At 40.9% G+C, this 27826-nt stretch overlaps 1 protein-coding gene and 1 pseudogene across 1 annotated transcript in view; both read left to right on the top strand.

Annotated features, from left to right (window-relative positions):
• The window catches only part of LOC132828437 (5' exonuclease Apollo-like), a 173720-nt gene that overhangs the window by 29180 nt on the left and 116714 nt on the right, over positions 1-27826 (top strand). The gene's annotated exons all lie outside the window — the stretch shown is intronic.
• On the top strand, positions 800-27541 carry LOC132828121 (RNA-binding protein with multiple splicing 2-like; annotated as a pseudogene).

Here is a 27826-nt window from a genome sequence, read left to right as displayed (position 1 = left end):
AGATTATAAATATTTCATCAAGTTCTGGATAATGAAATTGAATTGATAATAAAGTTTTATCCTTCAGAACCTTGTATTTGTAAAGATTTTTAATGGTTACCTTTTACCTTTTCAGAACTTTCCTTAATTTCTATTAAAGTTTAAAAGCTACTAAATATTTCATCCTCTCATCTTTGCTGTAAAAATAGATTTTGCACTTGTGAATTTATTGCAGTGCTTTAAGTTTGTGAAATATGGTATTTTAACATTTTGTTCAAACTGAAAGAAAGCATGTACCCTGTATTCCCCTTCTTTGCCAATGTTTTACATCCTTTTTAGCAGTATAGATGAATCAAGACTTTTCTCCTTCTTTGCTGTGCTTTTCACACAGTTGAAATAGTGTCACATTGCTCTTGCTTCTTACAGTAATAATTTCATTTGAACAATAAAAAGTCTTCCTTCCTATAAAAGTAGTATTTTTAAAAAAATTCTTCTGTCTTCAGTTTTTCCACATTTGTTAGCTGATTTATATAGGCAGTTTGCTAATTTTCTTAAAGGGTGTCATCTTTCTTTCCAAAGAGATTTCTCGCAGCCGATCCCACCTTTCGAAGAAAAACTTCCTATTTGCTTAATATAACTTGTTATGTGACGTGCCTTTAAGAAAGATTTGTTCTGTGACGTCTTTTGAAAGCAAGTGTTGTAACTTGTAGATGAGCTGTCTGCTTTGTTCTTTTTAAACACAGACCTGTGGTTTGCAGGTTTGTTTTTGACTTGGTGAACTGGGCTTTTGTAGGAAGATCCAGCTCTCTTTCTCTACCTGCAAAAGCTGTCGTTCTGTTCTTACTGCTGGGTTTGTATTTCAGAGTTTCCTGAATTTGTCTTTGACAAGGGTGTTGAAAAGATGCTGCTATATTAGAACAACTAGTCAGTCATAGTTTATATATATTACTTCATGTGAATATTACTTAATACTTAAATTTAATGTGAAATTGAAGTGTATTTTTCAACCATGTGAATTGCAGGCCGAATGTGACTTGTGGCACTTGTCTTTAAAATAAGAAAAGATTAGGATCTAGGTTCTCTGTTTAATATGTTTGTGGGTGTTTGGTCTGGTCCATAACAACTTGCGGGCTCTTGTCAGGATCAAAATCTCTTTTTCCAGATTGGATTTATTGGAATTAAAGGCAGTGAATGCTGTGTATTGGTGTTATCTTTTTGGGTATTGCATTTTATTGTGCCTGTGCAATAATGCCTTCTTCAGAGGCTGAGAGTTTTTTGGCTGTGGAAGAAGTCACTTGGCGTGGTTTACAGAAGATATGTAAGACAAAACCTGTGGAGTTGGTGGACAAGCTGGAGGTGGGATTGCCTTTGTCCGTGTGAATAGGGAAGGTAGTTGCAGCAATAGCTTGACATCTATGATTGCCAGACATCTGGAAATGACTAAAATTCGATCGAAAATGAAACAACTTGAATTAAAGCCAATGGCAATGGAAAAAAGAAATAATAGTCCTGGCAGAAGTAAAACAGAGAGAGAGAGAGAAGAATGGGACAAAGAAAGAGAAAGGAAGGAAGAAAGAGTTTTTAAACTTGAGAGGTTGGAACTGAGAAACAAAGTTGACTTAAAATGGTGGAGGTAGTATGGAGACAATCCCATCGTCGCCAAAGACTGGCTGGGATCTGTTTAAATATGTTCAAGCATTGCCTAAATTCAATGAGAAGCCTTTTCCTTTTCATTTCACTTGAAGTAGCTAAACAAATAAAATAGCTGGTAACCATGTGGATATAGTTGATCCAAATAAAGTTGGTAGGTAAAGCTAGTGAAGTATTTACATCACTATCAGAGGAGGTACCTGGGGAGTATGACTGCATAAGCATGGTAGTTGGATTTTGCCTGATGTGGCTTATGTGTCAGGTAATTGGAAAATCACAGGCAGTAATAAAGCCAATACCCTTAATACATTGCATTACGCAGTATCATGGCTACAACGATTGTAGAAGGGTTACTTAAAATATTTACTAAATATGGACTACCCACAGAAATACAATCAGATCAAGAATCCGATTGTACGTCAAAGTTATTCAAGGATGTTATAGTTAGTTTAGGAATAAAACAACTCAAATCTACTATGTACCATCTAGAATTGCATGGTGGCATCAAAGTTTGAAGACCATGTTGGGGGCTCATAGTCAAGATGTTCCAGAGGATTGGGGTAAAAGAATTCCTTTTGGACCGAATGACTCGACTAAATTTAGTCCATTTGAATTAGGTTTTGGGCATGAGGTGAGAGGACCATTGAAACCAATCGAGGAGGAATTGGTGAGTTGGAGTTCAGAGATGATATATTTTGACTATGTCTCAAATTTTAAGGAGAGATTAAATAGAGCAGGTGATGCTACACCTGGCACTTGTCTTTAAAATAAGGGAATGTTCACATCTAGGCTATCTCCCATGGATGTTTGAGGGGTTTAGTCTGGTCCATAACAAGTGTTTTAAGCCTTATTTTATCTTTGAAGCCTTAAATTTTTCTTTGAATACAAAATGTTTCACAGTTCCACAAAAGGACTCATCTCACTTCAGGTGGACAGTATTGAATGTTGAATCTTGGGATTACAATTGAAAGTTTTCCCCTGCCATTCCTGGTGAGATTGTGCCTGATGTTCACCAGTTTTTTTTTCCCAATGGTATAAATTCATCTGAGATTATACAGGCAAACTTAGAGCCACTATGCCTATTGCACCTTTATAATCGTGGTTGCCTTTTGTGTAGATAGCTGACAGATGATGTGTACTTTTAAGCTGCTGAATATTTAAAGATATATTCACAGTTTTCTGATTGAAAGTTTTATTTTCCTTTTTCTTCCTTCTTGACTGGCTATGGCAACTGAATGAATGTTTTTTTTCTCTCAGGCTAGTACTGTCTGGTCAAAATCTGCATCACTGCTACCACCTTGTAATTAGCAATAAGCTCACTGCCGTCAGGATCTAGTAAATGATCTGGAATATCACTGTCACTGACCCTCCTTACTGGTTACTCTACCCTACTGTTAGAATGTTGGGTGGACTTGCTATTGATGAGCAATGAATAGGTTTATTATGTATCACTAAAAATCAAGTTCAATTGTATCTAAACTGTTTTTTTTTGTGAGATGCCAGGCTCAACCTGTTAATTTTACTTTGTAACTTTTAAAATATTCTCACACAGAATTGGTAACAAGCACAGAAGCAGAACCAAATAAGACACTGTTTAGACCCTCCCAGGAAGAATCCTTATATCCTGATGGTGAAGCTTATTTTGCAATGTCAAAATGGTATCGTGAAACTATTCCCATCTTGTTTGACATTTCTTGACCAAGTGACACAGTACATTGTATCTACCCTGTCATAGCTCCTCAGGAGAAAGTGAGGACTGCAGATGCTGGAGATCAGAGCTGAAAATGTGTTGCTGGAAAAACGCAGCAGGTCAGGCAGCATCCAAGGAGCAGGAGAATCGATGTTTCGGGCATGAGCCCTTCTTCAGGAATGAGAAGGGCTTATGCCTGAAACGTTGATTCTCCTGCTCCTTGGATGCTGCCTGAACTCCTGCGTTATTCCAGCAACACATTTTCGGCTCATAGCTCCTCATAATGTTACCTCTCATCTTCTGAATTCTAGATAAAATGGAGCCAATTTATTTAGCTGCATTGTAGATAACCCAGGAATCCAGCAACTGAACCTTTGCTGGACTATCTGCAATGCAAGAGATTCTGAGTAATCAAAGCTGGAGGACAGGAAATATTTCTGGCTGTATCAGCTGCTCCTTTTTTTTTTGAACTATTTTAGGTGCTGGAGGTGAGTTCCTTGAATTCCAGGAGCAGCAATTGCTGTTTTATATGCTGTTGCATTGTTTTGTAACTTTAGAAAAAAAATCAAAACAACATCAGTTTTAAAAGGGAGAAGAACAGACAAAGGAAGCACATGGTGAGGTCAGTGTAGGAGAGAGAGAGAGAAAACCTGCATAGTCACTGCCTTTGCTGTTTGAATTCATGTAATGCTGGACATCGGAGTGCATCTGGGAAAATTATCAAACGGTGAAATTCACAACTGATCTTGGAGGAATTGTTGGGCGAAGTTCACAGCACAGAGTCAGATAGGTTAATTGTTGTTTTCAGTGTGGCCTGCAGAGAATCTGCAGTTATGAGTGGAGTAGGTTCTTTCTTGATTATATGTTTTTGGAGACATGTCTCTTGATTAAACTTAAAATATAAGTCATAGCTATTAATTTAACCTGGGGCAGTGTTTGTAGAGAAATGAGACGTTATTTTCTGGGTCTATAGATTGTGAAGGAACAAAAATGGCCTTTAGTGGAGTGACGTGCTTCTTATTTCAGATGCGGGAGTTTAAAGAGAGTTATATGCAGATTATATCTGCCATAAATGTTGTTGGCTGTGAATCTTATCAGATTGAATGGATCAGTTGGAGAGACAGTTAGAAGCAATGAGGAATTTGCAGCAATATGTGATTGATTTGCAGTTAAAGGAAGGGCGGAAAGTCTCAGATGCAGTCACATAGATGGGTTAACTCCAGGAAAGGTAAAAGAGGTAGGCAGCTAGGGCAGGAGTCTTTTGTGGATATACCCATTTCAAAGAGTATGCTGATTTGGAAAATGTAGGGGGTGGTGGATTCTCAGGGGAATGTAGCATGAACAGCCAAATAAAAAGGGTTTGGTGGTTTATGGGCTGAGTGCTGGTAGGTAGGACTAGATTGGGTTGGGATATCTGGTCGGCATGGAAGGGTTGGACCGAAGAGTCTGTTTCCATGCTGTATATCTCTAAGTATGTACTTCTTTAAAACTGGAGATGAGAGTGGCACCTGTACTTTAAATCTCTCCAGGATTAGAATACAAGAATAAAGGAAAACATTTCATTTGCTTTCCTAGTTGCTTGTTTTACTTGGATATTAACTTTCCATGTTCTTTGTATGAGCAGGATTAAGTCTGCTTGAACATGAATATTTCTAAGTTTCGCCCCTTTTTTAAAAAAGAAATCTGATATATTATGATGGAATTAAATAATCTCACACTTGGCCACATTACGCTCACCTGCCATCTTGTTCGTACACTTAACCTCTTTTCAGTCTCTTGGTGCCTTCCTCACAAATTTCACCCCCATCTAGCTTTGCCATTAGCAACTTAGATATGTTTTATCTTAGTGTAAGCTTTGATGTAGATTATAAATAGGAGGGATCCTTGCACTTGTCACACTTTGCAAATTTACAAATCCCTTATTAATTTTTACTTTTGGTTCTGATCTATTATCTAATCATATACCATGCTAATATACCACCCTCCAAGGCCTTAAATTGCACATTAGTCTTTTGTGTAGTAACGTATCAGATTCCTTTTAGAAGTTGTGTACTACATCCATTGTTTCCCACACCAGTTGTCTCAAAACAGATAAACTTGTTAATTGTCGTTTCCCTTTCTTAAAGCTTGTTGGACTAGTTCTAATCATGCTATTTCTTTCCACCTGTAATGTTAACACTCTCACACCAATAGATTTCAGGACTTTCCCAATGTGTGACATCAGGTTTTCTCTGACCTTTTCATCTCTTTTCTTGAATAGCATTACATTTACTGGCTACCAATGTACTAGTATGTTTTCAATATCGAAGTAACTTTGGAAAATAATTGGAAACACAGCTGTTTTCTTTGCAGTTTCCAGAACTTGGATTAAGGATGTCAGGTTCTGGAAATTTGTTGAGTCTTAGACTCTTGAGTTTCTCCAATATTATTTCTCTGCTGATGTTAATTTTCTTAATCTTCTCATTCTTTTTCGCCTCTTTGCTATGTTCCATTTCTGGTAGAAAAGCTCTGTGCAGAAGGACACAACTATTTCATATTTTTAACTGTTGTCAAAGAACCAATGTTTATTCTCTTAACTTTTCCATGTAGGTAAAAACATTGAAAATTGTTTTCTATATTCATGCACAGTTCATTTTATGTCTTTTTGATAATCCTTTTTTGATAATCCTTAAGTTTCTAAAACCCCCTTAACCTTCAGAATTACTGCTGATTCTTTTTTTGGAAAATTAATGTCTCTTCCTTTTAATCTAATGCCATCCTTAACTCTTCCGGTAAGCCATGGATGGATCTTTCTTGCTTAGTTTACTTTTGTCAACAGAATGTATTTTGAACAATTTTAATTGTTCTGTTAAATGGTTAACACTGTTTCTTTATTGCAATATCTTTGAGTCCATTTAACCAGTCAAGCTTAGACAATTCTCTTCTTCAGAAGACCTTAAGACATAGAGCAGAAATTAGGCCATTTGGCCCATCCAGTCCACTCTGGCATTTGATCATTTTTGATAGGTTTTTCAATCTAATTTTCCCACTTTCTTCCTGTAGCCTTTGATCCTGTTGACAATCAAGAACTTACCTATCTCTGTTTCAAATACATTCAATGACCTGGCCTCCACAGCCTTCTGTGGCATTGAATTCCACAGATTTTCCCTTTACTCTAAGACTGTGCCCTTGGGTCCTTGTCTCTCCTGCCCATGGAAACATCTTTCCAACGTCCACTCTGTCCAGGCCATTTGGTATTCTGAAACTTTCAATCAGATCCCACCTTCCCCCCCCCCCCCCCCGCCCCCCCATTATTCTTCTCCATCAAATATACTCCCAGAGTCCTCAACTGTGCCTTTCATTCCTGGGATCATTCTTGGATGGCAAGGTGGCTCGGTGGTTAGCACTGCTGCCTCGGATCACCAGGGACCCGGGTTTGATTCCACCCTCAGGCGATTGTCTGTGGAGTTTGCACAAACTCCCTGTGTCTGCGTGGGTTTCCACTGGGTACTCTGGTTTCCTCCCACAGTCAAAAGACTTGCAGGTTAGATGAATTGGCCATGCTAAATAGCCCATAGTGTTCAGGGATGTGTATGTTAGATACATTAGTCGGGGGTAAGTTTAGAGTAATAGGATAGGGCAATGGGTCTGGGTGGGGTTACTTTTCAGAAGGTTGGTGTGGACTCGTCAGACCGAATGGACTGTATCCACACAGTAGGGTTTCTATGATTCTCCTCTGGACCTGCAGAAGAGCCAGTATATCCTTCCTGCGGTAAATTGATCACAATATTCTAAATGTGGTCTGACCAGAGCCTTGTGAAGTAGACAGGCAGGAGGCTAGAAGGACACTGCAAGCCAGGCAGCATCAGGAGGTGCAGAAGTCAACATTTTTGGTGTAACCCTTCTTCAGGACGAGAGGTGGGTGTGGGGAAGGTGCAGAAAAAGAGGGAGGCGGAGGCAGGGTGATGAGGTGGGGAGAGGTGAAGGCAAGTAAAGGGTCTGACCTAGTTGGTCAATGGGAGGAATGAATCCGATTGATGGCAATGAGCAGTGGCAGGAAGGGGCTTGGAAGGGAATCGGGGTGGAGGTCTCTCACAGAGCTTTATAAAGCCTCGGAAGTGCATCCCTACTTTTCTGCTGTAGTCCTCCCAAGATGAATGACAACATTGTATTTGCCTTACTAACTACTGACTCAAACTGCAAGTTTACCTTAAGAGAAACCTGACCAGGAGTCCCAAGTACCTTTGCACTTCAAATTGATGAATTTTCTCCCCATTTAGAAAGTAGTCCATGCCTTTATTCTTCCTACCAAAGTGCATGACCTCACACTTTCCAATGTTGTATTTCATCTGTCACTTCTTTGCCCACTCATCCAATCCTATCCAAGACTCTCCCTGACTCCAGCAATTCCTGAAAGATTACTACTAAAACCTCCATTATCTCTTCAGCTATCGCCTTGAACTATATCTCATGGCCCTGCAACTAGCTTTGCCTTGTTTACAATTCTTGTTTTGTTTTGGTGTATGTTTTCATATTTAGAATAAAATTCAGTTGTATTGTGAACAGTATTTCTCAGTGGAGCTTTTACTATGGCAGTCCTAATTCAACCTTGTTGCACAATACTAGGTCTGAAATAGCTTTATCCCTAGCTCTAAGAAACTTTCGCTTGACCACCATTTGATTGGTCCATACTAAGTGATGATTAAGTTTCTGCATTGATAATATTGTTCTTACCAGCTCCGGCAATGTCTTGTTTACTATTTGGGGATGTATAAATTGCTTCCACCAGTGCTTTCTGACCCTTACTAGTCCTAATCTCCACCCATGCTGATTTTACTTATTGATTTTCTGAGCCAAAGTTCTTCCTTGCTCATGTTTGTGTGCTATTCTTTAATATTAGGGCTACATGTGCGTATCGTCCTGTACGCCAGTCTTTCCAAAATGTTTCCGGTATTAACTGCCTTTTGCAACCCATGCATGTCCCAATAATATATACCCTGTGTGGTTGTGTAGCTCCTGATATTGAAATTTTCCAAGGAGAAGCAGATTCATGCCAATACTTTGTCATTATCAATGCGACCATATTGGTAAATCTCTGCGTCCTCTCAAACTCTCATATCATTCTTAAAGTGGTGACCAGAGGTTTGTGCGAAGATTTGTAGCTCGGGTGCTCGTTGTTGTGGTTCTGTTCGCCGAGCTGGAAGTTTTTGTTGCAAACGTTTCGTTCCCTGGCTAGGCGACATCATCAGTACTCTGGAGCCTCCTGCGAAGCGCTTCTTTGATGTTTCTTCCGGTATTTATAGTGGTCTGTCCTTGCCGCTTCCGGGTGTCAGTTTCAGCTGTCCGCTGTAGTGGTTGGTATATTGGGTCCAGGTCGATGTGTTTGTTGATGGAGTTTGTGAGTGAATGCCATGCCTCTAGGAATTCCCTGGCTGTTCTCTGTCTGGCGTGCCCTATGATAGTAGTGTTTTCCCAGTCGAGTTCATGTTGCTTGTTGTCTGCGTGTGTGGCTACTAGGGATAGCTGGTTGTGTCGTTTCGTGGCTAGTTGATGTTCATGTATGCGGATTGTTAGCTGTCTTCCTGTTTGTCCTATATAGTGTTTTGTGTAGTCCTTGCATGGTATTTTGTAAACTACATTAGTTTTGCTCAGAGCTGGATGTAATACTCCAGTTATGACTTAACAAAAGCTTTATAAAGATTCAACTTAACTTGCTTGCTTCCATATTTACAAAGTTGCCATATGCTTTGCGACCCACCCGCTCCACATGTTACACCACCTTCAAAGATTGATATACATACATGCTCAAATCTATTAGTTAGTACAAATTAATAGTGCTATTCTCTACAATGCCTCTCCCTATAACTTTGCCAATTACAGAACTTTTTAAAAATTAAATGTCATCTGACACTTGTTTGCCCATTCTTCTCGTCAATCTATGTCTGGTGCAGTCAGCTGCTGTCATCCTCACTGTCTACTACACCTCCAAATTTCATATCACTTGCAAATTTTGATATTTGACTGTACATTCCAATATGCAAATCAAAATACTTGTGGCTTTAGAACCAATCCCTGTGTACAGCAATGTCTATCATCATCCACTTTGAAGAATGACCATTTGTCATGACCCATAATTTTCTGTCCTTAAGCTAATCTTTTATACAAGGTGACAAAATCTCCTATTTGAGGAGTCTCAGTCTTGTTTTGCAGCCATTAATGGGATTTCTCATTCTGGAAATCAATCTTTTGAACCTTTCCATTGTATTCCCCGTGAAGCATAACCTTCCCTGCGAATGCAGCCAAAAATGATATTTTCTAATTTTCCTCCCTAAGGGAATAATTTCCTCTTTCCCCACTTTTAGATCATCTTGTTACGTATCACTAAATGTTGCACTTTCTTGATATCTCTTTGAATGATTATCACAGCTTATTTCCATACAAACTGGTTCTTTGGTATAAATAGTTGGAATGCTTTGACTGTAACCGAGGCCTGAGACCTGATCCTGCTTACACCCTGTAGATTACAACCGACCACTTTGAAAGTAACCTAACTGTGATGCTGTATATTAATCAATACTCAAATGCTGGTAATCAATTTCATGTATCAATTCCTTGTGAGACATCTTATTAAAAGGCTTTGAGAAACCAATTATATTATTTCCAATGATGTGGAGATGCTTGTGTTGGACTGGGGTGGACAAATTTGAAAATCACACAATACCAGGTTACTGTCCAGCACGTTTATTTGAAAGTACTCAGTGTTGATATGTGTGATCTTCTTTGAGATCCTCTCCATAAACCTGTTGGACTGTAACCTGGTGTCAAATTATTTCAAATGGTTTGCCTTTCTCTACTTAGCCAATTGCAACTTGAAAAAAACCTGACAGCCGAACAATATTATCAATTTCTATATCCCTAAATGCTAATTTATTCTAATCAGGGACAGTTGTGTTTGTTCCTGAATATCATAGAGTGTCAGATGTTGCTGTAGTTGTTCGGGTGCTTGTGCATGTGCCACAAGGTTTGGGTTTGAGCTCCATTGAAAATTAATGACAAAAGCTAGGTTGACCCTACAATAGACTGGAGATTCTGCCTTTCAGGTGAGCTGTTAAACCAGTTCAATGGATGTCAAAGATTGTTCCTTTAAACCTGTGGCTGGTGAATCCATAGGAATATTGCTGTATTGTCATAGAGGCATAGAGTCATCCTTCAAATTCTGGTGTATTTGAGGCTTTGAAAAGGACAACAGAACGAACATGCGTATATCGGAAAGTATATTGGAATTTCGGACTCAAATCGAAGTAAAACAGGGAGAGATGCTTTTCCAGGATTATGAGATGGCAAGAAACTTATGGAAAATGTGCGTGGCGCACATTTTTTACTGATCGTTTTTTTATTGAGTCAATTAATGAGGCAATGCACTGTTAGAATATTTTAAACGGCTCTAACCCCCCACAAAACGTAGCGATGGTGATTATTTGTGGCTTCTTTTCTAATGATGGTTATATTTTCAGAAGCAGTATCCTCGAACAAAGCAGTGATTTGGAGGTTGTTACCCTTCAGGGTCTGCAGGTGCTCTATTTCTTTGATTGATTTCTTGCATGTTTTGCATGAGCATGCTGTCCCCTGAAGCATGGTTTTGTACAGACTCATCCAGTGTTACTTCATCATCTTGAATGCCCGAAACACACACTGGAGGATCTGCATCAGTATCGCTGTATGGTATTGCTTGTCATTACATTGGTATCTCTGGATCCCTTTTCAACATTCTCCAGAATTAATTTACCTGTCAGTAGAAAGTCTGCAAGCAAGGAAAGACAGTTATTGATTCTTCATTTTTTTTATATAGGTGGAACTCAGCAATGAAATACAGAGGAATTCCATTGAGTAATATTGCTATTCTTGTGGCAGGCCAGAGAGGAACTTAAGACAAGATTAATTTTGAGTTGGGTGCATGGACTGTGTTAATGAAATGAATCCTACTTTAATGTTGAACAGGACTAGGTTGTTGAGATGCTTGAAGTACAGGCCAACCAAGTGGACTGGCAAATTGTAAAAGGACTGACTTATGAGCAGTACAGTGTTTTTTTTTCAAGAATATTGATTCTTGTACAGAAATTGACCTATTAAAAAAAAACTGCAAATGTTTATATTTCTCAGGGTTCATTGCTACTGTTGTATGTGACCTCTCTTCTGATTTTCAAGTAATGGGATGAGCATCAAACAAATTCAGTCCCATATCTCCAACCCCAGAATTGACATTGGCCAGGTGCATGTTCATGGAGTGACAAACGTTTTACTTTGGTAAAAATACTCTGGACCCTTAAGTGTGTGTGGAGACTCAGGGCATTGAACTAGTATATCGAGATAAGTTAGAAAGTTGAGACTTAAAAATGGGACAGACGTTGGATAATTCGAGTGTCGGAACCCCTCTCTATCTATTTTGCTGGGATGACCTCCAAAACAAGGAACAGTTCAGGTGCCTGCCTGGATGTTTAAATAAAAAATTGGGAAATTAAATTTGTCCAATGGGAGTAACTTGGCACATAGATAAATATTTAAAATCAGAAGAAGCAATTTGGAAATATAATACAGGGACTAAATGGAAAACTTTAATACCCGTGTGGAGAAAGACTGCTGAGGAAATAACAAATAAATCTAAACAGGCCAGTTGGGAGATTGACGTACCTCAAAGAGGAATTACTGTGTGTGATCATGAGGGAAACCCTAAGTCTTGGGAGGTGCTGAATAGTCAGTGTAAGGCTTCTGATATGAGTAGAGAAAAACAGGAAAAGTTGGGAAAGGAGAGGCAAAATAAGGAATCGGGATGAAATGCCAAGCCGGACTATCAGGTGGGAATAAAACGGTACCTCCTGACAAGTCTGGTCTGCCAATAATGTTTCAGAATAATGACACTAATGACCAGGAGGAGGATTGACTTCCAAAGCAATTGACCATAATCAAATGTGGTGCCCATGTAATGAACAATACGGACATCAGCAATAGCAATGCCAGAGCTGATTGAGCTGCCAAAGACATGGCAGCTGCCCGCAATTCTGTTGTGTCCTCTGTGAACCAGCATGTGCTCTAAGACAACAGGCAAACCAGGCATTGACACTGTGCAGGGTCTACAGGGGGATGCCCCTGACCCAGGAAAACAAATATGGAAGACTCATAGGTGTTACAATCTGCGTCAAAAGGACACTGGATCACTCCAGTTGGTCAAGTGTATATACCTGATGCTTTGTTACCTATCAGAAATTTATCTGCACCTCGACCAATGTCATCTACTGCATCGGTTGTACCCGATGTGGTCTCCTGCACATCAGGGAGATAGGATGCCTTCTTGCGGATCGTTTCAGATAGCATCTCTCGGACATCCGCACCCACTAACCCTACAGCCCTATGGCTGAACACTTCAACTCCCCCTCCGACTCCATCAAAAATATGCTGGTCCTGGTCCTCGTCCACCGCCAAACCATTGCCACCCGATGCTTGGAGGAGGAACGCCTTATATTCTGCCTCGGGACTCTGCAACCACATGAGAATAATGTGGATTTCAATAGCTTCCTCAATTCTCCTCCCCCCACATTATCCCAGTCCCAAGCCTCCAACTCTGCACACCCTCCAGACCTGTCCGTCACACCCTCCCGCCCCACTCCGATCTATCACCTTCTCCCTCACCTTCATCCACCTCTCGCTTTCTGAGTTACCTTCCCCCAAACCCCATTTATCTCTCAGCCGTGACCCACCAGCCTCATTCCTGATGACGGGCTTATGCCCAAATCATCGATTCTCCTGCTCCTTGGATGCTGCCTGACCTGCTGTGCTTTTCCAGCAGCACACTCTCAACTCTGCTTTGTTACCAATGCTTAGTGGCTGTCTTCATACTGATACACAGCTTGGCGAGGAGGGAATGAGAGAGGAAATGCAAAGATACTTTCAGCAGCTAACATTGTCTCTATTCACAGGTAAAGCATGCCTTTGGACCACCATCCGCCCCTCCACAACCTGATTCAAGTGCCACTCCACTTACCCAAACCCATGGAAATTTTACCCATTGCACACTCAGTGCAAGTCACACTCCTGGGAACCTTGCTCAGCGCTTCTGATAGACCATTGATCCCGGAACGTATCGTACCCATTCAGGCGAACCCTCCTACTCTTCCAGACCAGCACTGCATGCCCGCAGTAGGGGAGACAATGGATTCAATCAGCTCCCCAGTCATGAGCATGAAAAGTGATGAAGCTAATAATGGTGAAGAGGAGGTCCATACGCTTTCTGTCAGTGGACTTCCTATGGATATTAAACCATGTGAGCTTTACCTTCTCTTTCAACCACTTAAGGGATATGAAGGTTAACTGATCAAGCTAACATCAAAACAACCACTTGGCTTTGTTACATTTGACAGCAGAGTGGGAGCAGAAGCAGCAAAGAATGCATTAAATGCTATTCGATATGATCCTGAAAATCCTTAGACTCTCTTGTTTGAATTTGCAAAGGCTAACAAAAAGATGCCCAAAAGAAAACTGATGGTTACACCTGAACCTCCAAATATGCACCCTGCATTGGGAGCATACTTCATTGCACGGGACCTCTGTGATGTTGTAGGAACAGCATTTAACCCTGCATCTCTAGAGGCCTGGACTCCCTAGCCAATGTACACAACAGCCATTCCACATACTACGTTCACCTACCCTACTGCACCTACCACACTTCAGGCGGAGATGTGCTAGTATCATCCATCTGAAGCATCTCCACAAGGATGGAATCTATTCAGTTTTGTTAAGTATTTAACTGCCCTTATCCAAGGATTCAGATTTCTCCATGGAGTGACAGAGCCATAGAGTCATAGAGCGGTACAGGACAGAACTAGACCCTTTACTCCAACTTGTACAGGCTGACCAGTTATCCTAACCCATTCTAGTCCCATTTGCCAACACTTGGCCCATATCCCTCTAAACCCTTCCAATTCATATACCCATCCATATGCTTTTTTAATGTTGCAATTGTACCAGCTTCCACCACTTCCTCTGGCACCACCTTCTGCATGAAAAAGTGCCTCTTATGTCCCTTTTATATATGTCCCCTCTCACCCTAAACCTATGCCCTCTAGTTCTGGACTGCCCCACCCCAGGGAGAAGACTTTGTCTATTTATCCTATCTATAGCCCTCATGATTTTATACACCTCCTATGAGGTCACCCTTCAGCCTTCGCTCCACAGAAGACAGCCCCAGCCTGTTCAACCTCTCCCTACAGCTCACATCCTCCAACCCTGGCAACATCCTTATAAATCTTTCCTGAACCCTTTCAAGTTTCACAACATCCTTCCAATAGGGAGGAGACCAGAATCGCATGCAATATTCCAACAGTGGCCGAACCAACGTCCCATACAGCTGCAACATGACCTCCCAACTCCAGTACTCAATACTCTGACCACTAAAGGAATGCATACCAAATGCCTTTTTTGTATCCTATCTACCTGTGTCTCGACTTCCAAGGAACCATGAACCTGCAGTCCAAGGTCTCTTTGTTCAGCAACGCTCTCTAGAACCTTACCATTAAGTGTATAAGCCCTGCTAATATTTGCTTTCCCAAAATGCAGCAACTCGCATTTATCTAAATTAAACTCCATCTGCCACTCCTCAGCCCATTGGCCCATCTGATCAAGATCCCATTTTAATCTGAGGTAACTTTTTTCACTGTCCAATACACTTCCAATTTACTAACTATACCTCTTATGCTCACATCCAAATCGTTTATATAAATGACAAAAAGTAGTGGACCCAGCACCGATCCTTGTGGCACTCCACTGGCCACAGGCCTCCAATCTGCAAAACAACTCTCCACCACCACCCTCTGTCTTCTGTATCCAAATGGCTAGTTCTCCCTGTATTCCATGAGGTCTCATCTTGCTAGCTCGTCTCCCATGGAGAACCTTATTGAACGCCTTACTGTAGTCTATATAGATCATATCCACCACTTTGCCCTCATCACTCCTCTTTGTTACATTTTCAAAAAACTCAATCATGTTCATGAGACATGATTTCCCATGCACAAAGCAATGCTGACTATCCCTAATCAGTCTTTGCCTTTCCAAATATGCGTAAATCCTGTCCCTCAGGATTCCCTCCAACATGTTTCCCATGACCGAAGTCAGGCTAACTGGCTTGACTTATGACCCTTCTTAAACAGTGGCACTACGTTAGCCAGCCTCCAGTCTTCCGGCTCCGCACCTGTGACTATCGATGATACAAATATCTCAGCAAGAGGCCCAGCAATCACTTCCCTAGCTTCCCACAGAGTTCTAGGGTACACCTGATCAGGTCCTGGGGATTTATCCATCTTTATGCGTTTCAAGACATCCAGCACTTCCTCCTCTGTAATATGGATATTTTTCAACATGTTACCATCTATTTACCTAAATTCTATATCTTCCATGTCCTTCCCAACAGTAAATACTGATGTAAACTACTCAGTTAGTATCTCCCCCATCTCCTGCAGCTTCACACATAGGTCGCCTCGCTGATCTTTGAAGGGCCCTATTCTCTCCCTGGTTACCCTTTTGTCCTGAATGTATTTGTAAAAACTCTTTGGATTCTCCTTAACCTTTTTTTTTGCCAAAGCTATCTCATGCATACCCTGCCTTTATGCTCTTCTCAGGATTCACTTGATCTCTCCTGTCTATACCTGACATCTGCTGCCTTCTTTACCAAACCCTCAATTTCTCTCATCATCCAACATTCCCTACACTTGTCAGCCTTTCCTTTCATCCTCACAGAGATATGCTGTTTCTGGATTCTCATCATCTCATTTCTGAAGGCTTCCCATTTCTTAGCTGTTCATTTACCTGTGAACATTTGACCCCAATCAGCTTCTGAAAGTTCTTGCGGAATACGATCAAAATTAGCCTTCCTCCAATTTAGAACTCCAACTGTTAGATCTGATCTATCCTTTTCCATCACTATTTTCAAACTAATAGAGTTATGGTTGCTGGCCCCAAAGTGCTCCCCCACTGACACCTCAGTCACCTGCCCTGCCTTATTTCCCAGAGTAGGTCAAGTTTTGCACCTTCTCTAATTGGTGCATCCACATATTGAATCAGAAAACTTTCTTGTGGACACTTAACAAATTTCTCTCCATCTAAACACTTAGCACAATGGCAGTCCCAGTCTATGTTTGGAAAGTTAAAATCCCCTACCATAACTACCCTATTATTCTTGCGGATAATTGAGATCTCCTTACAAATTTGTTTCTCAATTTCTCGCTCACTATGAGAGGGTCTATAATACAATTGCAGCAAGGTGATCATCCTTTTCTTATTTCTCAGTTCCACCCAAATAACGTCCCTGGATGTATTTTCGGGAATACCCTCCCTCAGTACAGCTGTAATGCTATCCCTTATCAAAAACGCCACTCGCCCTCCTTTCTTGCCTCCCAAACTGTCCTTTCTGTAGCATTTGTATCGTGGGACATTAAGCCTCCCAGTCCTGTTCATCCCTGAGCTATGTTTCAGTAATTGCTAAGAAATCCCAGTCCCATGTTCCTAATCATGCCCTGAGTTCATCTGCCTTCCCTATTGGGCCTCTTGCATTGAAATAAATGCAGTTCGATTTATTGGTCCTCCCTTGTTTGCTGCGTTGTCCCTATCTGCCCTGACTGTTTGACTCGCTTCTTTTCTCAACTGTACCAGTCTCAGATTGACGTCTTCTCTGACTATCTCCCTGGGTCCCATCTCCCACCACCCAACCCCCTCTCTCCCCCCCACAAATCTTACTAGTTTAAATGCGCCTGAGTAGCGCTAGCAAATCTCCCTGCCAGTATACTAGTCCCCTTCCAATTCAGGTCCTCCTTGTACAGGTCACTTCTACCCCAGAAGAGATTCTGATGATCCAAAAATGTGAATCCTTCTCCCATACACCAGCTGCTCAGCCATGCATTCATCTGCTCTATCCTCCTATTCCTACCCTCCACAGCTTGTAGCAACAGGAGTATTCCAGATATTACTACTCTTGAGGATCTCCTTTTTAAATTCCTGCCTAACTCTCTATATTTTCCCTTTAGAATCTCATCTTTTCCCTTCCTGTGTCATTTGTTCCAGTGTATATAATGACCTCCTGCTGGTCCCTCTCCCCCTTGAGAATATTCTGCACCCTCTCTGAGACATCCTTGATCCTTGATCCTGGCACCAGAGAGGCAACACACCATTCTGATTTTTTGCTGCTGGCCACAGTCTCTCTACCTCTGACTGGAGGCTCCCTTAACACAATTGATCTTATGGGCCCCAACGTACCCCTCATTGCATTGGAGCCAATCTTGATGCCAGAAACTTGGCTGTTCATGCTACATTCCCCTGAAAGACCATCACCTCGTACATTTTCCAGAACAGCATACTTGTTTGAAATGGGGATAGCCACAGAAGACTCCCGTACCATCTGTCGACCTTTCCTACCTTTCTTGGAGTTAAACCATCTACCTGACTGCAACTGCGGCTTTTCTCTCTTCCTATAACTGCTATCCATCACATTCCCTACCTCTTGTAAATTCCTCATTGCCTCTAACTGTCGCTCTAACCGATCCAATCTATCTGACAGGATTTGCAACCAAAGACATTGTAAACTCACTCAAATCTCCCACATCTGACAAGTAGAGCATGTCACTCTACTAAAGGCCATTTTGCTCCTTCCAATCTGCAGACCTAGAAAATAGCACTGTCTCATTGCTGTACAAAACACCACTCCAGGCTAACTTAGTACTTAGTGCTTATATTTTTAAAATTTAAGCATATGGCAGATCCCAATAAAACAATATAATCAAGAAAGAACTCACTCTATTGACCATTGTAGATTTACAGCAATGCCATACATAAAACTATTTGCCTATCTGTTTTTGTGCTGCGACCTCTCCCAAACAGGTTCTTCCAATATCAGTTGTGAATTTTGCTGTTTGTTAAGTTTTCTTGGACACACTCCAATGTCTAGTGATACCTGAATTCAAGCAACAAAGTTAGTAACTGCGCAGATTCACTGATGTATAATGGAACATTGGATTTTACTTTCAGGTTGGAGTTCCCTGAAGGAGATTTTGAATAACTAGCTCATTTCCACTCAGCTTGGAGGAGTGGAATAGTCACTAAGGACTATGGATTTCAGAACTTTACTGGTAAACACTTTTTTTCCACTCGGGGGAATCCGGGAGATCCTATCTTCTGCATGGACTAGTAATTCTTGTTGTTATAATCATTGTATGTTGTGTGTGAATAAATGGCTTAAATACTGGCTGTCAGATTCTCATGAATAAACTGCTAATGCCTTTTTCAGCCCCATGTAGTTGGTTATCATGGAATGATAAAAGTAGGGAATGAGATGTGAAATGGTTAAGTTGTTCTGCTGACATGTAAGCAATTGGATGTGCTGGGGGTGTGTTTTCCTGTCTTGTAGGCGAGATGTGACAATCTGATCATATTCTGTAAATGCTGCAGTTAAAGGAATAACTTAATCACATACCTTTTTAAGGAACAACCTGATTGGACAATGTTTCTGGAAATAATCTAATCACTTTACATTGTTTTTGGATGTGACTATCGGGGAGGGGTGGCGGGGGGGTGGGGAGTCTGTCTTGCATGCATGACTGACTGTGATGTAAAACCCTGAATAGAGGGAGGACGGTCCCCTTGTTCAGAGAGCATCGCGAAGAGTGTTCAGTGATCCTCCAAAAGCTTGTACTTATTGAAATAAATCATGCTATTCACAGTTGTTGGTGAATTACAAGTGTGTGTCAAGATCTCAAGAAGGGAACTGAACTGCAGTAACTGGATAAAAGGATCTCACGTCTAATCTCTGTGCAAATCCACAAATAATAAACAATTGTCATTTGACTTGAGAACAGTCAATAAGCAATCTTTTTAGTTATCCAGATAATAATTCATTTGAAGAATTAAACCTGGACAGAAGAAGAAAAGAAATACAACAGTTGAAGAAGCTTCACTTAAACTTTGTCACTTTTGGTTAATTACACAGTATGATACTGCATTAGAGCAAAATGTATAGGCCACAGTTAAAGTGGGCTTGCCTGAAGAGGAATTGCTTTGGGCCCCGTTTGACACAATAATTGATGTTTCCACTGTTTGAAAAGACTGTAAATGAGAATGGAAAGTTATTTTCAAGAACAAAAACAGTTTTAAAAGACATAAGAACTTGGAGTAGGCAACTTAATTGTTCAAAACTCCTTTGCCATTCTATACGATCAAGATTGATCTCACTTTGGCCTTGTTTCCACTCTCCAGCCTGTTTCCCATAACCCTTCAGGCAATTACTAATTAAAAAATCTATCTGTCTCCTGAAATTTACTCAATGTCCTGGCATCTACTGCATTTGGATGTACATAGAACAGTCCAGCGCAGTACAGGCTCTTTGTCCCTCGATGTTGTGCCAATCTTTTATCCTGTTCTAAGATCGAACTATCATCCATGTGCTTATCCAAGAGTCGCTTAAATGTCCCTAAGGTCTCTGACTCTCCTACCTCCGCTCGCAGTGCATCCTACGTGCCCACCACTCTCTGTGTAAAGAACCTACCTTTGACATCTCCCCAAAACCTTCCTCCAATCCCTTTAAAATTATGTCCCCTTGTGATAACCATTTTTGCCCTGGGGAAAGATCTCTAATTATCTACTCGGTATATTCCTCACATTACCTTGTACATGTCTATCAATTCACCTCTCTTGTTTCTCTGTGAAAAGCCCTAGCTCACTCCACCCTTCTTTATAAGACATACCCTCCAATCCAGGCAGCATCCTGATAAATCTCCTCTGCTCCCTCTGTGAAGCATTTACATCCTTCCTATAATGAGGCAACCAGAACTGGAAACAATATTCCAAATGTGATGTAACCAGGGTTTTATAGAACTGCAGCAAAACCTTGCAGCCCTTAAATTCAATCCCCCATTAATGAAACTCAAAACACTGTACACTTTCTTAACAACCCTCTCAACCTGGGTAGCAACTTTGATGGATCTATAAACGCTGTTTCTCCACACTGCCAGGAATTCTGTCTTTAATCCTGTATTCAGCATTTAAATTCAACCTTCCAAAATTAATCACATCACATTTGTCCAGGTGGAATTCCATCTGCCCCTTCTCAGCCCAGCTCTGCATCCTGTCAATGTCTTGTTGTAGCCTGCAACAGTCCTCTCCACCACCGACATTTGTGTCATCGGCAAACTTACTAAGCCACCCTTTCACTTCTTCATCCAAGACATTTATAAAAACCACAAAAAGCTGAGGCCCGAGGACAGATCCCTGCGGGACACCATTGGTCCCTGATCTTGAAGTGGAATACTTTCCATTCGCTACCACTCGCTGTTTTCTTTTGGCCAGCCAATTCTGTATCCAACCAACTAAATTTTCCTATCTCCCATACCTCCTAGCTTTCTGAATGAGCCTACCATAGGGAATCTTATCAAATGCCTTACTGAGATCCATATACACCACATCCATTGCTCAACCTTCGTCAACTTGTCTCGTCACGTCCTCAAAGAATTCAATAAGCCTTGTGAGGGATGCTCTGCCCTTTACAAAGCCATGCTGGCTATCTTTAATCAAACTATGTTTTCCCAAATAGAAGTCATAGATAGGTCTACTAGATTTCCAGGGGCCATTTCATTATGCCGTATCACAGCTAATAGGATTGTTGCAGTATTGCTTAAATTATTTTGTCTGAAAATGGACTAACCACAGAAATTCACTCAGATCGTGAAACAAATTTTACATCCAAGTTATTTAATTAAGTTATAGATAGTTTAACAATAAAACAATTCAGATATATTAGGTACCATCCAGAAATGCAGGGAGCATTAGAACAGCAGCATCAAACTTTAAAGACCATGTTGAGGGCTTATGTCAAGATGATCCAGAGTGTTGGGTTCAAAGGATTCCATTTGTACATAATAAATCAATTAAATTCAGTCCATTTGAATTAGTGTTTGGGCATGAGGTGAGAGGACCACTGAAATCAATTAAGGAGAAATTGGCAAGTCAGAGTTCAGAAATGACATATTTGAACTATGTCTCAAATTTTGGGGAGAGATTAAATAGAGAGGGTGATGCAACACCTGGCGCTTGTATTTAAAATAAGAAAATGTTAGAGTCTAGGCTATCTCCTTGACATGTTTTGAGAGGTTTACTTTAGTCCATAACAAGTGTTTTAAGCCTTATTTTATCTTTGAAGCCTTAAATTTTTCTTTGATTACAAAATGTTTCACACTTCCACAAAAGGACTCTTCTCACATTGCATGTTGTAACTTGGGATTACAATTCAAAGCTTTCCCCTGCCACTTTGGTGAGATTGTGGTTGATACTCACCGGCTTTCACAGTAGTATTAACTGATCTGAGATTATACAGGCAAGCTAAGAGCTGCTATTCAGAGTTCGCTACCACCTGATGAAGGAGCGACGCTCCGAAAGCTAGTGTGCTTCCAATTAAACCTGTTGGACTATAACCTGGTGTTGTGTGATTTTTAACTTTGTACACCCCAGTCCAACACCAGCATCTCCAAATCTTGTTTGGTCCTGTGTGGGCTTTCAGATTAGCGGGGTATGGCTGATAGGGCAGTTGCATGTTCCTCCTGCAGAATGTGGCAGGTGAGAGACATGACACATGTCTCTGCCGATCACATCTGCGGGAAGTGCTTCCAACTCCAGCTCCTCAAAAACTGAGTTAGGGAACTGGAGCTGGAGCTGGATGAACTGTGGATCATCCAGAATGCTGAGGGAGAAATTGAGAGGATGTGCAGGGAGGTGGTCACTCCGCAGACACAGGATAAGGCCAGCTGGATTACTAGTGAGAAAGTGAGGACTGCAGATGCTGGAGATCAGAGCTTAAAAATGTGTTGCTGGAAAAGCGCAGCAGGTCAGACAGCATCAAAGGAATAAGAGAATCGATGTTTCGGGCATAAGCGCTTCTTCAGGAAGATTACTTCTGGATTACCAACTGGATTACAGCTGAATTACTGTCAGGGGGTCGAAAGGGAACCTACAGTCAGAGCAGGAATCCCCTGTGGCAGTTTCCCTCAGCAATAAGTATACTGTTTTGGATACTGCTGGTGGGGACGGTCTCCCAGGGGAAAGCCATAGTTGTCAGGTCTGTGGCACTGAAGCTCAGAAGGAAGGCGGGTGAGAATAGAAATGCATTAGTGGTAGAGGACCTAATAGTTAGATGGATTGACAGATTTTGTGGTTAGAAACGGGACTCCCAGAAGGTATGTTGCCTCCCCGGTGCCAGGATCCGGGATGTCGCCGAAAGGGTTTACAGGATTTTGAAGGGGGAGTGGTGGTGCGGGGTGAGCAGCCAGAAATCATGGTACATATTGGCACCAATGATAGAGCCAGGAAAGAGATTGAGGATCTGAAACATGACTACCGAGAGCTAGGTTGGAAGCTGAAAAGCAGGAAAAATAGAGTAGTGTTCTCAGGTTTGCTACAGGTGTCAAGAAATAGTGAGGTGAGGAAAAGGCAGCTAGTGCAGCTTAACACATGGCTGCGCATTTGGTGCAGGAGAGAGGGATTCAGAAATTTAGACCATTGGGATGCCTTCTGGTGAAGTTGGGACCTGTACATGAAGGACAAGTTGCACCTGAATTGGAGGGGCACAAATTTCCTGGTTGGGAGATATGCTTGTGTGGTTCGAGAGGGTTTAAATTAGTTTGGCAGGGGTGTGGGAACCAGAGCTACGTATCTGAGAGTGGGATAGTTCGATATGGGGCAGTGGCAGAATGTAGTGAATCTATCAGGAAGGTTATTCGTGTGATGGAACAAAAGGATTGGTTCAAGTGTGTCTGCTTTAAAGCAAGGGGTGTCAGAAAAACGAGTGATGAACTTAGAGCTTGGATCAGTACTTGGGACTATGATGTTGTGGCCATAACGGGAACATGGGTTTCACAGGGTCAGGAATGGTTGCTAGATGTTCTAGGGTTTAGAACATTTAAAACAATAGGGGGGGGTGGAAAAAGAGGTGACAGTGTAGCATTGCTAATCACAGAGTGCATCACAGCTACAGAACTTAAGATTATTGAGGAAGGTTTGTCAACTGAGTCAGTATGGGTGGAAGTTAGAAACAGCAAGGGAACAGCCACCTCATCGAGAGTTTTCTGCAGACCCCCTAATGGCAGTAGGGAGATTGAAGAACTCATAGACTGGCAGGTTTTGAAAAAAATGCAAATATCGCAGGGTGTTGTTGTGGGTGACTTTAACTTTTCCAATATCAACTGGAACCTCCTTAGTGCAGATGGTTTGGATGGAACCGCTTTTGTCAGACGTGTTCAGGAGGGTTTCCTTACTCAGTATATACACAGGCCGACGACGGGAGAGGCCATTTTGGATTTGAGCCAGGACAGGTGTCAGATCTCGTGGTGGGAGAACACTTTGGTGACAGTGATCACAGCTGCCTCACATTTACCATAGCCTTGGAGAGAGAAAGGCGCAGTTGCCAAGGGAAGATAAACATGCAGGTTGAGTCCGTGATTAAGAAAGCAAATGCAATGTTGTCATTTATCTCAAGAGGGTTGGAATATAAAAGCACTGTTGTGCTGCTGAGATTTTATAAAACTCTGGTTAGGCCCCATTTGGAGTACTGTGTCCAGTTTTGGTCCCCACATCTCAGGAAGGACATACTGGCACTGGATCGTGTCCAAAGGAGATTCACACGGATGATCCCTGGAATGGTTGGTCTAACAGATGAGGAACGGCTGAGGATCCTGGGATTGTATTCATTGGAGTTTAGAAGATTAAGGGGAGACTTAATAGAAACTTACAAGATAATACATGGCTTGGAAAGGGTGGACGCTAGGAAATTGTTTCCGTTAGTCGAGAAGACTAGGACCCGTGGACACAGCCTTAGAATTAGAGGAGGTCAATTCAGAACAGAAATGCGGAGACATTTCTTCAGCCAGAGAGTGGTGGGCCTGTGGAATTCATTGCCACAGAGTGCAGTGGAGGCCAGGACGCTAAATGTCTTCAAGGCAGAGATTGATGGATTCTTGATGTCACGAGGAATTAAGGGCTATGGGGAGAATGCTAGTAAGTGGAGTTGAAATGTCCATCAGCCATGATTGAATGGCGGAGTGGACTTGATGGGCCGAATGGCCTTACTTCCACTCCTATGTCTTATGGTCTTATATTTAATTGGGGAAAAGGAAATTATGATACTATCAGACAGGAGTTGGGTAGTACAGATTAGGAGCAATTGTTCCACAGAAAGGACACAATAGACATAACCAGAATGGCACTGATACTTTAAATCTCTCCCAATCTTGTACAATTGTAACAATTGTTTGCTAGGGGATTCACATACAAGAATAAAGGAAAACATTTGATTTGCTTTCCTAGTTGCTTACTTTACTTGCATGCTAACTTTCTGTGTTCCCTACATGAACAAGCTGAAAGTCTGTCTAAACATGAATGTTTCTGTTTCACCACTTTCTTAAAATGAGAATCTGCTGATCTGTTATGATGGAATTAAATAATCTCACACTTTGCCACATTAAGCTCATCTGCCATCTTGTTGTTTCTAGACTTAACCTGTCTGTGTCTCTTTTCAGGCGGAAGTGGGTACAGCAGATGTTGGAGACGAGAGTCTAGATTAGAGTGGTGCTGGAAAAGTACAGCAGGTCAGGCAGCATCTGAGGAGCAGGAAAATCGATGTTTCGGGCAAAAGCCAATTGATGATGAAGGGCTAATGAAGGGTTTTTGCCTGAAATGTCGATTTTCCTGCTTCTTGGATGTTGCCTGACTCTATGTCTCTTTTCAGTCTCTTGGTGCCTTCTTCACAAATTTCAACCCAATCTAACTTTGCCATCAGCAGCTTAGATATGTTTTATCCTTGTGTAAGCTTGAATCTAGGTTCTAAATATGAGTGACCCTTGCACTTGTCACTGTCCACAGACTGACAAATGCCTCATTAATACCTACTGTTTGGTTCCGATCTATTATCTAATCCTACACCATGCTCTTATAGCACCCTCTAATGACACAAGTCCTTGTAATGCGTATTAATCTTTTGTGTACTAACAGATCAAATTCCTTATAGAGATTTATATGTACTAAATCTACCGGTCCCCCTTTATCTACCCAACATGTTGTTCCTCAAAACAAATAAATTTGTTTATCGTCATTTCACTTTCTTAAACCTTGTTGCCTGGTTCTAATCATGCTATTTCTTTTCAAGTGCATTGTTAAGACACGCGTAATAATAGATTTCAGAACTTTCCCAATGTATGATATAGGGTTTTCTCTGAACTTTTGTCTCTGTCCTTTCTTGAATAGCAGTGTCACATTGACTGGCTACCAATGTATGAAGACATTTCCAATATTGAAGTAATTTTGGAAAGTAATTGGCAACAAATCTGTTTTTTCTGCAGTTTCTAGAACTTTATATATAGATTGTCAGGTTCTGGAAATTTGTTGAGTCTTAGTCTCTTGAGTTTCTCCAGGACTATTTCTCTGCTGATGTTAATTTTCTTAATCTTCTTATTTTTGTTAGCCCCTTTGCTATGTTCCATATCTTGTATAAAACCTCTGTGCAGAAGGACACAGAACTATTTTATCTTTTTAACTATCTTTTTACATACACGGAAACATTTTGAAGATCATTTTCTATATTCATGGACAGTTGATTTCATGTCTTTTTGATCATCTTTTTTTGGTAATCCTTAACTTTCTAGAAAACCCACAACCTTCAGAATTACTGCTGTTTGTTTACAATATTAAAGTCTCTTTCTTTAATGTAATACCATACTCACCTTTCCTGGTAAGCCATGGATGGATCTTTCTTGTTTAGTTTATTTTCATCAATTGAATATATTTTGTTGAACAATTTTAATTGTTCTGTGAAATGGTTACCACTCCTTCTTTATTGCATTATCTTTCAGTCAATTTATTCAGACAAGCTTGGACAGTTCCCCTCTTTTACCCATGCAACTAGCTTTGTTTTGTTTCAATTCTTGTTTAGTATTGAGATATGTTTTCATATTTGGAATAAAATTCAGTTGTATTATGAACAGTATTTCTCAGTGGAGCCTTTACTATGACATTATTAATTAATGCAACCTCATTGAACAATATGAGATCTGAAGTTGCTTTATCCATAGTTGGTTGCACAACATAGCACTCTAAGAAACTTTCACTGAATCAGTCTATGAACTCACCTTCCTTGACCACCATTTGTTTGATCTAGACTTAATGATGATTAAGTTTCCGTATCAATAACATTGTTGTTACAAGGTCCAGTAATTTCTTGTTTACTATGTGGGGATGTATAAATTACTTCCTCCAGTGCTTTCTGATCCAAAACAGTCCTAATCTCCATCCATTCTGATTCTACTTGCTGTGTATTAATCAATCCTCAAATGTCTTCTAATCAATCTAACGTATAAACTCCTTGCGAGAAACCTTATTGAAAGCCTTTTAAAAACCAATTATACCATGCGGTTGTGGTTTGCTCACTGAGCTGGTGGGTTGTGATGCAAATATTTTGTCACCATGCTGGGTAACATCATCAGTGTGACTTCCATGAAGTATGTTGTTCTGCTCCGTCTGATACTTACATGATGTGATCTGTTAAGGTGGGTGGTGTTTCTAGTTTTGTCTGCAGGGGTTTGTATTTGGGTCTATTTCTACATGCTTGTTGATGGCATTTCACTTTGAAAACCAGGCCTCGAGGAATTCCTGTGCATGTCTCTGGTGAGCTTGTCCTAGGGTGGTTACGTTGTCCCAGTCAAGTTGCTGACCCTCCTTGACTGTGTGTATTGAGATGAGGGAGTTGGTCGTGCTGTTTTGCTGCTAGTTGGTATTTGATATCTGCATTGATATTTTTCTTCCAGTCAGTCTGATGCAGTGTTTATGGTTACTTGGGATTTTGTATTTATGTTGGTCCTGCATGTTGTAGCTTTGGGGTCTTTTGACCTTGTGAGTAGTTGACATAGTGTGTCTGTGGGTTGGTGTGCTATTGTGATTCCTAGTGGTCGTAGGAGTCTGCTTGTCTTTTCTGATATGTTGTTAATATAGGGTAGCACAAAATCAAAAGTGACATCATCCTCCTTCACAAACCGGATCATACAAATATCAAGTGGGATATTACAACACTGCTTCACAGAGGTTGCACAGATGATATTACCGAACACGGTGACCAAAGTTGGGTATGACAACTTGCTAGCCTCGGTGATCAAACCATCAACCGTATCCATGATCTAAACTACAAATCTTCACAAAAAACTTGAAAAACAGTTATATTATTTTCAATACTTTTGTCTTTCTCTACTTGTCTTTCTCTACTTAACACAAGGTGTTAAGTTTACACCTTGAGAAAAACTTAACAGCTGAATTATATTATCTATTTCTATCCTTATGATGCTAATTTATTCCAATTTGGCACATTTATTTTTGTTCCTGGATATCATTGGGTGTCAAATGTTGCTGTAGTGTGCTTGCTTGTGTGCCGGAATATTGTTGGTTCCAGATCCATTCAGAATTGACTAC

This window comes from Hemiscyllium ocellatum, chromosome 26 (genome assembly GCF_020745735.1).
Source record: "Hemiscyllium ocellatum isolate sHemOce1 chromosome 26, sHemOce1.pat.X.cur, whole genome shotgun sequence".
Lineage (NCBI taxonomy): Eukaryota > Metazoa > Chordata > Chondrichthyes > Orectolobiformes > Hemiscylliidae > Hemiscyllium > Hemiscyllium ocellatum.
Note: the sequence above shows the minus strand (reverse complement) of the source record. Positions and strands in the feature narration are given on the sequence as shown.